Source organism: Amia ocellicauda, chromosome 2 (genome assembly GCF_036373705.1).
Source record: "Amia ocellicauda isolate fAmiCal2 chromosome 2, fAmiCal2.hap1, whole genome shotgun sequence".
Lineage (NCBI taxonomy): Eukaryota > Metazoa > Chordata > Actinopteri > Amiiformes > Amiidae > Amia > Amia ocellicauda.
Window position 1 is genome coordinate 16,955,401 of NC_089851.1, and position 13,415 is coordinate 16,968,815.

The following is a 13,415-nucleotide window of genomic DNA, read 5'->3' on the forward strand; positions in this document are numbered from 1 at the left end:
AGTGTGTTGAGCTTCTGCTGGGTTTAATGAGCTGAAGAGAGCATCATTGTTGCTTCAGTTTCAGTTTTGCCTCTCATCTGCATAGTTATCATGTTTTCAATTAGGATTTTGTTTGAATTATGGCCATGGTCCGGGTTTGGGTTTCATACTTTGAGTCAGCTTTTACTGCTAATGATGTGAGGGTTGTGTTTCTACTGAGTATATTATGCTGAGATTAGTTGTGGCATTATTTTTGCTTCAATTTAAATTTAGCCTCTCACTGGAATACAGTTTTCATGCTTTCCCAAAGGATTTTGCTGCAATTAGGATTAGGTTATGGTTCCCCATTTACAGTAAAAGATGTGCAATCAACAAAAATTTAATTATTCCATTGAAATGAATTTAAAATTCCAATCATTGTTTAATCTCCCTGCAATCCCCCAGTTTTTCTCAGTTCAGTAATTGTACTGCTGTGTCCAGTCTATTAAATTGTGATATTTTCCATGACAACAGAGATTAACTATATATTGTAAGAGCCCAGTTACCCCAGATATTATCTGACTTTAGATATTGTTTAACTGCAGTCACTGTTGCAGCACATTGTTATAGAGCATACTTTTTTTTATACAGGATAGTTAGGTGCATGATAATGCTGTTTTTGTATATTACATATTTATAGAGAGGTTTTTTCTGTTTTTGTAAATATATTAATGTGGTCGCTTAATAATTTATAACAATACTTTTTAATAATACAATTAATCTCTGGTGATATTGAATTCAGAAGTAGATATGGTTCTTGAAGCATTGTAATAATAATAATAATAATAATAATAATAATAATAATAATAATAATAATAATAGTAATAATACCATCATCACTGAACTTCAATGAATTAGTAACCTGATGTGATGAGTAATAAATGACACTATTTTAAAGAACTAAAGGTAACATATTAGTACAGATAATTTCATTAGCCCATTCTACTGATTTTAAGTACAAAAAAAGTAATTCCATTCATACCCTTCTTCGTCTGGTTCTCATGCATAATAAGCAGAATTAAAAATGCAAATTTAATTAGGAGTTACTGCCTATGAATGTAATAGGATTGTTTCACCTTTACACTCTGCACAGCTGATTAAGATTTCCTGATAATGCAGTGACACAACTTATTGCAATTTTTCAATTTAAGTATAAAACGTGAAATTGCCATTTAATACTTAACATTGTATCTCAAATAATACACAAACCATTTATCCTTTAGTAATAAGTAGTTATTTTGCCTTTTCCTGTCCTTTACATTGCATTGCCTTGCTATTTAATTGATTTAATCTGAAAACTTAAGAATGACAAATATATATGGATAGTAATGGTTCTACATACAGGCTGTTGGGTCAACCTCGCATTTGAGACAAAATTAAAAAGATAAAGAGGTACATTTGGCCAGAGCAACTCATTTGATGCAATCAAGCTTCACATGTTCGAACAGGGTAGTCACATCTGTTTCCTCGAGGGGGTTAGATATTTAGCCTCTATCTCTTGTCATCATGGTGAATCTCACCCTTATAGAGTCGAACCAGATTATAATTCACAGATATACTTACTCAAACAGTTCAGGTGGAGTTCAGCAAAAGGTCAGCCCATCCCAAAGATTTATTTTGCAGAGTACACAAGTAACAATGCAATTTCTTATTAGACTGGAAACATGTGAAAAGGATGTTTAATAACAACCAGCACACATTATGGCATTGCAACCTGCAGTAATAATTATGGAATGTTGGAATTTAAGATTTATCTGGATTTTTTAGCATTTCTGACTGTTATTCACATACCTTCCAGAAATATATTTAATGTAGTCCATTAATTTCACTGAAAATGAATGCAGTTTAAAAGTACATGTATTTTTTTAAAATAAATGTAATGTACTACTGAAAGGGTGTCAGTTATGAGGGGCCGTTCAATTCAAAATTAACAGAAAAAATAAATCATATATCAAAGTGGATATATCATATAGCAGAAAAAATAAATCATATACCAAAGTGGATATACACCGATCAGCCATAACATTATGACCACCTGCCTAATATTGTGTAGGCCGATATACACCGATCAGCCATAACATTATGACCACCTGCCTAATATTGTGTAGGTCCCTCTTCTGCTGCCAAAACAGCCCTGACCCGTCAAGGCATCGACTCCACTAGACCTCTGAAGGCGTGCTGTGGTATCTGGCACCAAGACGTTAGCAGCAGATCCTTTAAGTCCTGTAAGTTGCGAGGTGGGGCCTCCGTGGATCGGACTTGTTTGTCCAGCACATCCCACAGATGCTCGATTGGATTGAGATCTGGGGAATTTGGAGGCCAAGTCAACACCTTGAACTTGTGATTCATCAGACCAGGCCACCTTCTTCCATTGCTCCGTGGTCCAGTTCTGATGCTCACGTGCCCATTGTAGGCACTTTCGGCAGTGGACAGGGGTCAGCATGGGCACCCTGACTGGTCTGCGGCTACGCAGCCCCATACGCAACAGACTGCGATGCACTGTGTGTTCTGACACGTTTCTATCAGAACCAGAATTCACTTTTTCAGCAATTTGAGCTACAGTAGCTTGTCTGTTGGATCGGACTACACGGGCCAGCCTTCGCTCCCCATGTGCATCAATGAGCCTTGGCCGCTCATGACCCTGTCGCCAGTTCACCGCTATTCCTTCCTTGGACCACTTTTGATTGGTACTGACCACTGCAGACCGGGAACACCCCACAAGAGCTGCAGTTTTGGAGATGCTCTGACCCAGTCGTCTAGCCATCACAATTTGGCCCTTGTCAAAGTCGCTCAGATCCTTACGCTTGCCCATTTTTCCTGCTTCTAACACATCAACTTTGAGGACAAAATGTTCACTTGCTGCCTAATATATCCCACCCACTGACAGGTGCCATGATAACGAGATTATCAGTGATATTCACTTCACCTGTCAGTGGTCATAATGTTATGGCTGATTGGTGTATCATATACCAGAAAAAAATATTCATATACCAAAATGGATATATCATAGAGCAGAAAAAAATAATGAATATACCAAAGTGGATATATCATATAATAGAAAAAAATTATGAATATACCAAAATGTATAAATCATATGCCACAAAATATAAATCATATACCAAAGTGGATATATCACAATCTGGAACAAACTCCCCAGCGATGTATATGATCTATCCACTTTGGTATATGATACATCCATTTTGGTATATGATTTCTTTTTTCTCCTATATGACATATCCACTTTGGTATATGATTTCTTTTTTCTGTTATTATTTAATTGAACGGCCCCTCATATTACAAGTGTCTTCTTACAACTGTGGTCAGATTGTGTGGATACTGAGAGTGATTACCTCGCAAATAAACACTTGTTTCATCTATGTGTTTTGACTGTGTAGTGTACCTGTTTAGAAAAAAAAGCGCTTTGATGTAATTTATACCAATCATTTTTAGTTTTGTATAAATACATGCACACATGAAACAATGTAAGACTATCAGTGTTAGATATCACAAAAATATTAAAGTCCATGTTTTGAATAAATATGCAAATATATTTTTGCAAAGTCCAAAACTAGAATTGTTTTCATTAATTTCTGCAACAAAGACGGAGTGTATATTTGCATAGACATGAGTGAAGCCATCTTCTTTTTGCCACAATGTACAGCATGGCTGAAGCTGCAGTAGGCTGTACAGATAGTATTTACACTATCAATCTTCTTTCTTGCTTTTCTCTTTCAAAACTCCAAACTTCATCACGTAGTCTCTCTTCCAAAATGCCTTCTATATAGCGTGCGATTCCATCATGATTTCACCTGTTTTCAGACATTCGGATTTCATGAAATCCAATGAAATCGAACGCATTCAGATTGCATGCAATCGGATTTCATGGAAATTTCATAGTGTATTGTGGCATTAACAGCACCTTTGGACTTTGCACACATTTAAAACAAGTATTTCCAATGGACAGTCGTACTGATTAAACAATAATGTTATAACTGATTGTATTAATTAAATACCACTCATAAAGCTGATTTAGTGAAATTACTTGAATGGTAACCTACACTCACCTACATTTGTCCTCAGAATCCAAATACATTGTTGTAATCTATTTTCATTGATTTACCAGATATCAGGTGATAAAGGGACATCTGGAACTGAATCCTGAGCAAGGAGAAACAAGACAAATTCTTATCTTATCTGACAGTACAATCTGTAATGATTCCTTATTACTAAGATATGTTTCTCCACAATGGTTTCAGCAAATGGAATGTGCTGCAGACAAGAAAGCATATTAATGAAGAAAGAAAGAAAACAAGTAAAACAAATCTAGAATAATAACACAACTTAAATGTAATAAATATATTAGGTGTTATCATGTTCTATTTCATTTGACTACCTTTTTATAATTATGCATGGCCATCTTATAGTTAAACTCACCAATTATAAATTACTAGTCCAATACTTGGTGTTATTATTATTATTATTATTATTATTATTATTATTATTATTATTATTATTATTATTATTATTATTTTCAGATATAGAACCTTCTACCCAATACAAACCTTCCATGCAGTAATTGTAAATTTAGAAGTTTGGATTTAATCCTGATCGATGGGTGCAATGATCTTTATTTTTACAATGGTGAGAATGTGGTCCCCATACTACCTAAACTGAGAGTTTGGCCTGTTGTGTTTACTCCAGGGCCGGTCTGAGTATTTCACAATCTGCTCAGTTACTGGGATTTTCACGCACAACCATTTCTAGGGTTTACAAAGAATTGTGTGAAAAGTGAAAAACATCCAGTATGCGGCAGTCCTGTGGGCGAAAATGCCTTGTTGATGCTAGAGGTCAGAGGAGAATGGGCCGACTGATTCAAGCTGATAGAAGAGCAACTTTGACTGAAATTACCACTCGTTACAACCGAGGTATGCAGCAAAGCATTTGTGAAGCCACAACACGTACAACCTTGAGGCGGATGGGCTACAACAGCAGAAGACCCCACCGGGTACCACTCATCTCCACTACAAATAGGAAAAAGAGGCTACAATTTGCACAAGCTCACCAAAATTGGACAGTTGAAGACTGGAAAAATGTTGCCTGGTCTGATGAGTCTCGATTTCTGTTGAGACATTCAGATGGTAGAGTCAGAATTTGGCATAAACAGAATGAGAACATGGATCCATCATGCCTTGTTACCACTGTGCAGGCTGGTGGTGGTGTAATGGTGTGGGGGATGTTTTCTTGGCACACTTTAGGCCCCTTAGTGCCAATTGGGCATCGTTTAAATGCCACGGCCTACCTGAGCATTGTTTCTGACCATGTCCATCCCTTTATGACCACCATGTACCCATCCTCTGATGGCTACTTCCAGCAGGATAATGCACCATGTCACAAAGGTCGAATCATTTCAAATTGGTTTCTTGAACATGACAATGAGTTCACTGTACTAAACTGGCCCCCACAGTCACCAGATCTCAACCCAATAGAGCATCTTTGGGATGTGGTGGAACGGGAGCTTCGTGCCCTGGATGTGCATCCCACAAATCTCCATCAACTGCAAGATGCTATCCTATCAATATGGGCCAACATTTCTAAAGAATGCTTTCAGCACCTTGTTAAATTAATGCCACGTAGAATTAAGGCAGTTCTGAAGGCGAAAGGGGGTCAAACACAGTATTAGTATGGTGTTCCTAATAATCCTTTAGGTGAGTGTATAAATACAGGGATACCAGTCCATTATCTATGTTTGGAGATGATGATAACCAATAATAATTATTTCTGTTATATTGTATGTGATATTGAATCAGACAACAATCCTTAAAAACACAATCTCAATAATTCATAAGAACATAAGAAAGAACATAAAAAAGTTTCCAAATGAGAGGAGGCCATTCAACCCATCGTGCTCGTTTGGTGTCCATTCATAACTAAGTGATCCAAGTATACTATCCAGTCTATTTTTAAATGTTCCCAAATTTTCAGCTTCAACTCCCATGGTCATCCACAGTAGGCTACCCAAGAGAATGTTACGCGTTTCATATTTAAACAAACTGTATTTAAATGGTTGTAAAAATGCTGCTTAATCCAGAAAGCATTCTCACTTTGCATCAGAGATTCCATTTAGGAGACAATATTCGTTTATTTTTCTCTGTGTTGTGTAGCATAGGATTCCCAGCTTTAATTAGTAATTCAACATTTGGAGTTTCTGCATATGTTTTCTTTGCTGCTCAAGCCCCATGTAATACTTTCTCTCTTTCCTTGTTGTGCTGTGGTCCACACTGCCGAGTGCAGAACGACGCCATGAAGTGTAACATTCAGACTGGTCACTAAAAAGGCGCTTCACTGACTAAACAAAGTACTATTGCATCGAAGTAGACTGCATACAGATATCCGTTTTATTTACAGTAAAGCATTTCTTCACACAGTCTTACCATGTGCTATAAACTCCGGAATGCCTCCGGAAAGTAATACATATATAGATACTAAAGTGTGGTGACAGTATATTCCGTAATGCTGTTTCTACTATTGGAAATCATTGCTAGAATGAATAGTAACAAGGCAAAGCAAGCATTTCATATGTTTAAGGCATTCTATATGTTTGCAAAGACTTTGCATTTCACATCATTAATTAGATCCTCGTTCTTGCTTGGTAACCCCCTTGTTCTTCGTTAGTAGAGCTGCCTTCCCCTCTGTATCTGCAGCCCCTGTGCTGCTAATGCAATGCTTCTCCCTCTTCAATGAACTCTCGCTGCAGTAAAAACCCTGCAGATATTCTCGTCACAACGCTTTTTTTTATTTATATGGATTTGGATTATTCGCTTATTGCAGTTTCATTTTAGTGCTGTTCATTTTAGTGCTGTGCTGCTAAAAAGGGTTACATAATTGGCTACAAAAAAGACCAGCACACATGGTTGGGAAGAGTGTGGGAACCAAAAATCCCCAGTGATTTGATCCCTTCTTCTGTGAGCTGTCTTCTGAGTTTTTCATTCAGTCATTTCAGCACCACACAAGGATCAGGCAGCAACTATTCCGCTCCGGAGAGATGAGGAAATGTGTGGCCACCATTCACAGGGATTTTACAGGATATCTGCGTTGAAGGAAGCTAATCACCCGGCTGATTAAGGAACAGACAACTTAAGGGTAGTTTGTGAATTGAGTTGGGGGATTTCATGTGTTTTTCACTTGCTGCCCAGCATCATCAGACAGTTGCGGGAGCTGTGTGGAAGATACAGGCGCCAGGGATCAGAGGCGATTTCCAGCATTAGTATTTTTATTTTATTTTCTTAAAAAAAAAAAAAAAAAAAAAAAACATCATCTGGAGATAATCAAGGGATTCATTAACTCGGGTGGAAGGGATTTGGGGTCACACTGTCAAAAGGAAAGGAGTTCAGTATTACAGTAGCACCTGTTACCAGAATATCAGGTAAGCCCTGTTTGTTAATTTCCTCTGCTTACACATATCAGTGCTAATAAACCGTCATATATATATATATATATATATATATATATATATATATATATGTGTGTGTGTGTGTGTGTGTGTGTGTGTGTGTGTGTGTGTGTAGATATATATTCAGTTATTTAAACAGCGAATTGTAAACATTATCTTTGTCTCTGTATGCATGTTTTCTTACATACATAAAGACAGACATGAGATTATCTATGTATTTTTCACGCCTGCAACTAACCATTGACATTGCTTTTGACACGTTACTTACGGTTTAGTTCCTGTGTTACATTGTATTACAAGTAGAAATAATCACAGAAGTAACCACAATTTGTTCCAGTGCTCAGCACATTGCTTCCTTTTTAACGTACCCTGTTTTTTAAAAATGGGTAAGTACGTGTTAATAATAGTGATTTAACCCTTTCCATTGAATGCAAAAAAAAGAGGGTTTTGTTAAACGCCCATGCTGATACAGCTAATGAAGGTGTTCATCAGAACAACAGGAATTCATATCCTAATATTATATCAATTCATAAACTTACTCGTAATCAACGTTTATTTTTGAAAAGGGATTGTATCAAAACTTGGTAGTGTGAAAATGGATGAAATGGTTCGGGCGTTTTGTGTATGTGCTTTAATCAGCATTGAACAGTTTAGTGCTGCTATCCTTTGTATTAAAACAATGTGTGCATTATGTTGGGGTTGGAAAGACCGAGGAAGGAATAGACAACGTAAAGAGAGAAAAAACACTGTAATTGGGTGCCACAGTTCATCTTTGGCAATAAGTTACAGTTCGTAAAATCTGCAGAAAAGTAGATTTAAAGCAGAAGAATTATTTAAAACAGAAGAACACTCCTGACTGGTACATCTCTCTCTCTCTCTCTCTCTCTCTCTCTCTCTCTCTCTCTCTCTCTCTCTCTCTTTCTCTCTCTCCGTGTGTATCATTGATTAAAAGCAAATACCAATAGGGAACAAATTATATGTAGTCACTTGTACAGAAGCTAAATCTTTCTTATGTTAAAGATTTAAAAACTACCAGCGTTTCATATTCAATCATATTAACACCGCAGTATAATTTCGCAGGGTATAATTAAAAGAGGGTGTTTGAATGTATGCCAGACACCTAGTTTAATTTACAGCATATGTGACATTTATGTCTCCCCATGAAATACCTAGGTAATATGCTTCAACATACAATACATGTTAGAATATTTGGTTCAATTATGTACATATTCATTTTGTTATGTTCTTTTTTTATTTTTTTACTGTATGTAACTAAAAGGTGATTAAGCAAGAAAATGCATCAATACAATATGTAAAAAGTTACATATATTTCTAAATACATGGTTTTCAAATCTATTCATTATTTAGTCAGTACTTTGTGAATCGACTTTGGCTTTGCTAACATGGAGGAGTCTGGTCCTTCATCCCTTTGAATATGTTCATTAACTTCCCAGATATTCAACCACTCCTCCACGCAGAATCTCTCATGCTGCTCCAGGCTGCATGACTTGCACTTGTAGACTACTTAATTCAGTTCATACAACAAATTTGCTATTGGATTGGAGGTCTAGAGATTATGATGGCCAATCCAGAACATTGATTTTGTGTTTAACCACTTGGCTGTATACATGGATGGATATGCGCTCTAGATCGTTATGGTACAGGAAAGTCCATTATTGACCAAACTTGGGCTTCTTGACAGATGGTGCCAGATTTATAGACTAATTAATCCTGCTATATTTTGGAACTCATTCACCCCCAGTTGTAACAAGGGCATCATGACCAGAGGATGCAAAACAGCTCCAAAGCAAAACAGATCAATATGATTATGGTATGATTTTCTTCTACATATATACTTAACATTTGTATGTCCCTCTAGTCTCCTTCTATACAAATAAGAGGCTCAGATTCATCCAAAGATATCCAGATTATGATTAAATCTCCTAGGACCATGTTTTGTCTTCAGATTATACAAAAATTGAACTTTCTATAGTTGGCACAAAATGTGAAGATTATGTCAAGAGTAATATCACCCTGTGAAGCTGAATGAAGATCTATTTCACTTTTTTGCTATCATCTTTTATTATATAAAGTCAATTAAATATTGTGTGCAGTATTAAAAAAACGTTGGTTTCTAACTCTCAGAAGAGAATGTGTTGAAAATATATTTCTAACTTACATCCAATTTTATTCTTTGCTACTTTGAAATAAGTTTGATATGCTACTCACACAAGACAATCAGTAAGGGAGGGGAGGCAATAAGTCATTAAATGAGAAAGAAAACTAATTGATTTCAGCAGCAATAGACTGAGTTTAATTAAATAGTTGCATATTTGCCCCTGATATTGCCCCTTTCAGTTAGCCTAAATGGTTAGATAGATAAAACATATCTGAAACCTCTATTTAAGGGTTCAAATTAAGTCAATGGAATAAGGTGCAACCTGGTATTGTAGGGCTTCAACCAATTTATAAGCAGAAAAAGAGTAATTGGTATAAGTATGTGTCCACATAAGAATACCCTCCCTCACACTGCCCTTGTCTGCTTGTATGTATCCATTAGTTATGCATCAGATGTCCCCTACATGTCTTTAGCATCACTCAAGTTTGATGTTAAATGAACATAAATAATTTTCTCTCATTCCTCCTCATTACTTAAATTGCAATGGGATTATCTCCTTCTGCCTGTTTTATTAATATTTTTTTTAATAAGGAAACATATATTCAAATAATACACAGCTATGTAGAAAGCTAGGAAGGAGACTGTATTGTTTCCACAGATGCTGGAAGAGAAACAAATGTCAATCTGTGCAGATTAAAAAAAAAGCATTTGTTTTTGTTTGAGTATCTAACGTTCCTGGGCATCTAATTTAAAGACTCAATGGAACTACCAAGCCAAGGGGCCCTGTAATAGCAAGTTATTCACTGATATTTGTTAAATCCCTTTTGAATCAGTGGTTAGATACATGCATTAGTAGTTATAGTCTTCAGATATAGCCCCATACCCTTCTTATGGCACTTAAGACACAAGAAATGTATAAATGGTCTGATCATTATTGATTACACTCTTTGTATCTATGGACACTTCTTATTGTTAATTAATAAACAGTTGTGTTGACCAAACTAGACCTTGGATATTTGGAAGTTTAATGAAGCCACTACTCCAAGCTTTACACAGAATCAGAATTGATGTGTACACTCAGAACTTCAGTATGACACATTACAGCCATATTTCAACGGTTGACATGTATGGCAATATTGTATATACATGCTTTTCTCTGCACTCATTGAACAGTTATAACCACACTCTCTTTTAAATATAGAATGTTTAGTTTGAAATAATCACTTAATCTTGTTCCGTAGGAATACACTTTTTAATATCCCTATTTTAATATTATTAAACTTTATTCTTAAATCATGCTTTTTCATACAAACTCTGTTAACAGAGAGATTATGGATGTTAGGAACTGGTATTAAAATAATCAAGGTTTTGTTTTGAAGGGAAAGTAAACGTGTAGTATTTTTATTTTAACCCTTTTGTGAAGCAAAATTATATAGACCAGTATATTAGGTACATATCCATTGTTAAATATAAGTTAAGGAACTCATAATTATTTTTTGTGATACCTAACTGCTCCTTACATGGTCTGCCTACATATTTAAACAGCCGTTGATAGGAAATGGACTTAAGTGTGTAAATGCTTTCCTGGCAATCTCAACAACACATACAACGTGTTCCAGAACTAAGCATTTTATGCATGCTGAGCTTTGGCCTTATCCATGACAGTAATGTATGCTACTGCAAAACTCAGCTGCCGTCATCAACCCATAGCCAAAGGTAAATACCTTGTAACAGGTCTACTGAAATGCAAGTCACAGCACCAATATAAAAGGCCACTGCATGTTTGGATGTATTGTTAATAGAATTTATAAGTTGATAACTTGTCTCAGCCACAAGGCTCAGTGTAATACATAATGACACTATAGCCAGTAGAATGGGATTGTTCAGTATTTGTTATAAAGAGATTAAAAAACAAAACAAAAAACAAAGGTAAATATGTCATTAGTATAAGTTAATCATTTTAATAAAGTAGCTAATAGCAAATGCATCTTTTTATTTACCATATTAGTTAATGATGATGTTGACAGATATATAATGACATTTGGGAAATTAAATATTAAAACCATAATCTTCCAACTGAACTGTCTGGTTTCTTCAACCACACAGTGTAGAAATTGAAAGTTCAATTGAGTCATGAGTTTTTGTTTTGTCTGTAACAAAGGACTTCAGTTTTGTATAAGAAAATCTGTACAGCCACAACATACATCCGTTTCCTAATGCATTATTGATCCAGCATCCTCATCTAGCCATATTTTGAAAGATTCAGGCTAATCAGCATACACTTCATGTCTTGGAAACCTGCTCCATATATCCAACATTTTGTCCTTTAATAAATGCATGCTGCTGTAGCTTTGAAGTTGAATATATCTCTACTTTATTTCCAGATATTCCTTTTGATCTAAGTTGTTGTTCTCAGTCTAAAATAATGTTTGGGATTGATTGTTGAAAAATCAATTGAACTTGAAAGAAAAAAAGGCTATTCTCAGAAGAATTGCCTGGTTGCTGTGTATTTTTTGTAACATTTCTGACACCGTGTGGTTGCACATGGCATTTGGGCTCTAAAAGCAGGGCTCAGAAAACTACCAGCACAGGTATCAATCAGGTGCAAAAGTCCAGGTTTATTTATATTATTTTTTTTTATTATTTTTTATTATATATATTTTTTTCTAAGCAGATACCCTTGTCCAGGGCGACTTACAAAATTATAAGAGCAATACAAAGTGCAAATAATACACTGCAATTCAAGGCATAATACATTTTACCAATTTCAATTTGCACAACTGTATATGAGATATACAGTAAACAATAAATTAGGTCTTTCTAGATTGTAAAAGCTGCTAAGTGCAGATAAGATGTTAGGTCACAGTCAAGGGCCAGGGGAAAAGGAGCATAGGGGGAATCAAAATAAACAATACAAGTACTGGTAAAGCAAGGCAAGTAGTAAGACAACACATTGTATAAGTGCTATCTTATAGGAGTACTGTACGAAAAGATGTGTATTGAGTAAGCGCCGGAAGGAGGTCAGAGACTCTGCTGTTTTGACTTCAATGGGAAGGTCGTTCCACCACTTAGGGGCCAGGGATGAGAAGGAGCAGCTCTGGAGGAAGGGGAGTGGAGTTAGTCTTTTGGCACCGGAAGATCGCAGTGGTCTGGAGGGGATGTATGGAGAGTCGAGACACTGAAGGTAACTTGGTGCAGTGTGGTTGAGACAGCGGTAGGTGAGGGTCAATGTCTTGAACTGAATGCGTGCCGGTATCGGGAGCCAGTGGAGGGAGCAGAGCAGTGGAGTAGCGTGTGTGAATTGGGGCAGAGAGAATACCAGATGAGCCGCAGAGTTCTGGATGAGCTGGAGCGGGCAGGTAGTACTTGATCAGTGGGAGGCTTGGGTGGGATGGGAGAGGAGGGGGGACTGTTGAAGAGCTTGCGGATGTCAGTGATCTTGGAGGAGAAGAAGGAGGCAAAATCATCTGCAGAGAGAGACGAGAGAGGAGGAGGAGGGGGAGGGAGGACGAAGAGGGAGGAGAAGGTGGTGTAGAGTTTGCGGGGATTGGAAGTATGACTTCTTGGCTGCGGTGAGTGAGGAGGAGAACGTGCATAGTAGAGAGCAGTAGAGTTCGAGGTCAGCTGGGAGTTTGGACCTCTTCCACTTCTGTTCAGCGGCGTGCAGACTGGATCAGGTTGAGCGAAGAACAGAAGAGATCTAAGGCTGAGGAGGGGAGGGACGGACATTATGAGATGTGAGATGACAGAGAGAATCAAGGGAGGAGGTGAGGGAGGAGAACAAAGAGGAGGTAGCACAGTTAACAGACAGATGGGAAAAACAATCAA

The 13,415-nt window shown here is 36.8% G+C and overlaps 1 protein-coding gene across 1 annotated transcript in view; it reads left to right on the forward strand.

Annotated features, from left to right (window-relative positions):
- The first annotated feature begins 6,916 nt into the window (after positions 1-6,916).
- The window catches only part of sntg1 (syntrophin, gamma 1), a 164,727-nt gene continuing 158,228 nt past the window's right edge, over positions 6,917-13,415 (forward strand). The window contains exon 1 of the mRNA XM_066719652.1: positions 6,917-7,441. The gene's annotated coding sequence lies outside the window, so the exon portion shown is untranslated. The remainder of the gene's footprint in view (positions 7,442-13,415) is intronic.